This window comes from Otolemur garnettii, unplaced genomic scaffold (assembly GCF_000181295.1).
Source record: "Otolemur garnettii isolate 467f Iridium unplaced genomic scaffold, OtoGar3 scaffold00139, whole genome shotgun sequence".
NCBI lineage: Eukaryota > Metazoa > Chordata > Mammalia > Primates > Galagidae > Otolemur > Otolemur garnettii.
In genome coordinates, this window is record NW_003852534.1 from 1023430 (window position 1) to 1027235 (window position 3806).

A 3806-nucleotide genomic window follows, 5' to 3' on the forward strand; every position below is an offset into this window, starting at 1 on the left:
GAGGAGCTGCCCTGGAGGGCCTGGTGACAACTGCTCAGTGACAGACCTCAGCCAGACACAGGCCCCACTTGCTCATATGAACACACTCCCAGACAGTGGTCTCCATGGACTGAAGAGGGCTCTGGGGGTACAGGGACACTTCAGTACTCTGGGGAGGGCAGAAGGCATGGGCTGACACGGCAGCAGGAAAGGTAGGCTCCAACCCTGCAGGCTCTGGTCCCACAGTGAGGAGGGGCTTGGGGGTCGGGAGGGTTCTCACTGGCACAGGTGGGAGGTGGCCAGCCATTGTTGGTCTCTAACCTGGGGTGGGGGTGACGGTTCTCATCAGGACTGCCTTTAGACTCAGGCATATGAAGTAAGAGCAGAGTCCCAGCACCTTCCCCCTTTCCAGGTGTAGGAGATAAGCACCCCTTGCTCACACATGGCAGTTCGCTACAATGTGCTCCCCCAGGAGATTGATTCTGAGAAAGATTTCTCTAAAGATTGAGCTTCTGTACCTGCCTATAGATACGCAGAAATATGCAGAAAGACTCTCTTTGTTAAAGAGTTCTGGAGAATCAGCTGGGGTCTCCCGCAGCTGGGAGTGAATAAACTGGTCTTGGAGCATTGGATTCCGTTCTCTGTCTTCCCCCTTCATTAACATTATAATCTCTAGTTCCAGTTTGGGCTAAAAGGACAGACAGTCAGTCTCCCTTATGTTTTTACTCTAAACAAAATCAATTGTATATGTGTTCCTCAGCCTTCACACTAAATTGTAATCTTAAATGGTAGCTTCCTAACGTTACTTCACTTCTTTGTATATGTGTTAAATTCTTACTGAATGTTTTAAAGTATATAAGATAATCAGTAAAGTTTAGCCGGGCCGCAGACCAGAACGAGTCTCGGCCTCCCTTTATCATTCCCCCTGCGTCTCCAATCACAGGCTCCAAAGAACACACACCATCACCAGGTATGTGATAACATGAGCCATTGTGGTTTTTAAGGGATTTTAATGGTACGTGGGGGAGGGTCCACCAAGCCAGACCTCTAGGGGGGAGGCCACGCTCACCTGACCAGACAAAGCGGATTAAACTCAGGGTCTGTGCCAGGCGCTCTGATGTGGACATCTTAGGTTATCTGTACAGGGTAGATAGTGGGATCATCTGTTTTACAAATTAAAAAAAAAAAAAAAAGATTTGGAAGTCTCTGAATCGCAGTCGGGACTGCAGTTCAGCACCAGTAAGAAATCGTACTTCTATTTTCAGATTCCCACAGTTGCACGACTTTGTCCTTCCCGTGAGGAAAGGGGGAGGAACACTGCATTTCCATCAGTGTCGTGAGCACAGCATGCAACAAACCAGCTCTAACTCAGTGTGGACATGCAGCTTCTCCAATTCCCTCAGTGTCGTGAGCGCAGCACGCAACAAACCAGCTCTAACTCAGTGTGGACATGCAGCTTCTCCAGGCTTGGTGAAGTGAGAGGCTACTGGTCTCAGAGTAAGAGGAGGTGGGTTTGGGTTCCTGCCTTGTAGAAGACAGAGTCCCTGACACAGAGTTGAGAGGCTGTGGAGCTGCTGGACTCAGGGCTGTCCCTGCACACCAGTGCCAGAGCCCCCCACGGAGCACACGGAGGCGAGGGGGCTGCAGCATCAAACATCTGGTTCCTACGTCACTCCCTCCCACTCTGAATCATAGTTACAAGAAGTGACGGCCAGCAGTCATCCTGAATTTGTTACAGTGATTTTTACAGGATATAAACATGAATGTTTCCCAGGAGCGTTCTCTGAAAACAGCTGCCCTGGAGTTGGGAGGCTGCTGTGAGCTGCGATGACGCCATGGCACAGCTGGTCACTCAGGGAGGCTCCGTTCGTGTCCTGAGTAGTTAGCACCTTGAGGACAAAACAGGAAAATGAGTGTACTTGCTGGGAAAGATGCAGTCTAAAGGGCGTGCAACCATGGTGTCATGGAAGTATTTAATTTAGGAATTTTAATTGTTGGTTAATAACTATAGCTTTGTTTTTGGTGAAACACATTGAAAGTAACATTTTCCATGAAACTTAATTTTATGCTCCTTGTCAGAAGAGGAAAGAAAATGAAAATCAGAGATGCCTAGTTCTTCTCTTCCTCAGAATGCCGTCCCAGAGAAGCGCAGCAAGTCTCCATCCTGATCTGCAGTCATTGCCCTAATAACGGGCCACAAAACATTTCCTTCCTCTCCAGAAACTCGAGCCTGAGGGCTGCGGCTACTTGGCAGCCTGTGCCAGGCTGATGTTCAGAGTTGAAAGGGGGGAAAGATGTTACTCAAGGTCCCTGTGCTAAGTTGGGGTGACTTTCATGACTCAGCAGGGACCACAGGGAAGTTCTGTGGTTTTTCAGCCTCAACTTCCTCCCTGAGTCCCTGTTATTGGAACCAAGAAAACCCAGACACTGTGACAGCAAATAGAGACTGAGCTTTGTTTTTGTTTTTTTGAGACAGAGTCTCGTTCTGTCACTCAGGCTGGAGTTCCGTGTCATCATTGCAGCTCACCCCAGCCTCCAACTCCAGGGTGAAATTGATCCTCCTGCCTCAACCTCCTGAAATGCTAGGACTATAGGTGTAAACCACCACTCATAGCCCAAGACTGAATTGTTTTTAATGAATCCCACAAACATAAAAGCAGTCATTACAGGAGTTTCTGGAACTGTCTACGTTAAAACATGCTAGTCAAGTGTCAAGTTCTCTGGGCTTGGGATTTGAGAATATTTGTTGCCATAAACACACGTGGGTGAAAATCCACAGTGAAGATTGAAGCATCAGGGCTTCACGTCCAATACCTGAAAACCAAAAATGCAGTGATAGTTAAGTTACTGCCTGTGTTGTCACTAGATGGCATGTTAGTGACAATTCAGGGAGGGCAGCGCCCACCAGGAGTGACATCCGAGGCCCAGGCAGGAGCTGTGCAGTTGCCACACCTGCTGGGACCATTCTTCCCCATCACAATCACAGGATAAGCCTCACATCCATTCCAACCAGGACTCCCAGCTGGCATGTGGCCAGGACTTGGTTGCAACTCAAGTTTGTGGTGGCCATGTACAGAAGCCCCTGTGCTATGAGTAGACTCTCCTCTGACCATCCCTCTCCTCCAAGTTTCAAAAACGTCCTCATGCAGTTGTGGGTAGTGAAGAATCAGAAAACCAGAAAAATTGTTAGACAGAACTCAGTCTGTGATGTCAGACGCTGTCCTGGAACTTCGCCTGCAATATCTGGGTGCTCACTGAACACATGTAAGAACCTCTCAGGGAATCACTGTCAAACCCAAACAGCCCCAGACACACCTCCCTTTATTGCTTCCAGACCTGCGTCCCCTGCAGCTGGAGGGTGCAGCAGCCCTGTGTGGAGCAGATCCAGTGGCGCCATGTCTCTAGCACATGTTCACTGGGTGTTTCTGGGGCACAGATTGGTTGTTGAGTCAGTATTTCAAGTGTATTCATTATTTCTGTATCTGTTATGGTGATCTGATCGGTGATCTTTCATGTTACCATTGCAATTGTTTTGGGAGAGCCACGAACCACATCCATGAAAGATGGCAAACTTAATTCACAAACGCTCTATATGACCAGCTGTTCCCTGACTCTCCTGCTCATCAGGCCTCTCTGATATGAGACATGATATTGAAATTAGGACAGTTAATAACCCTACAATGGCCTTTAAATGTGCAAGTAAAAGGGAAATGGCTGAGCTCAGTGGAGGCTGAGAGCAAGTTCTGCTGCACCAGGCAGCCATGCAGTGACTGCAAAGAAAAGTGTCGTCCAGTGAACCCGAGAGCGACGGCAACGGAACAGCCTGA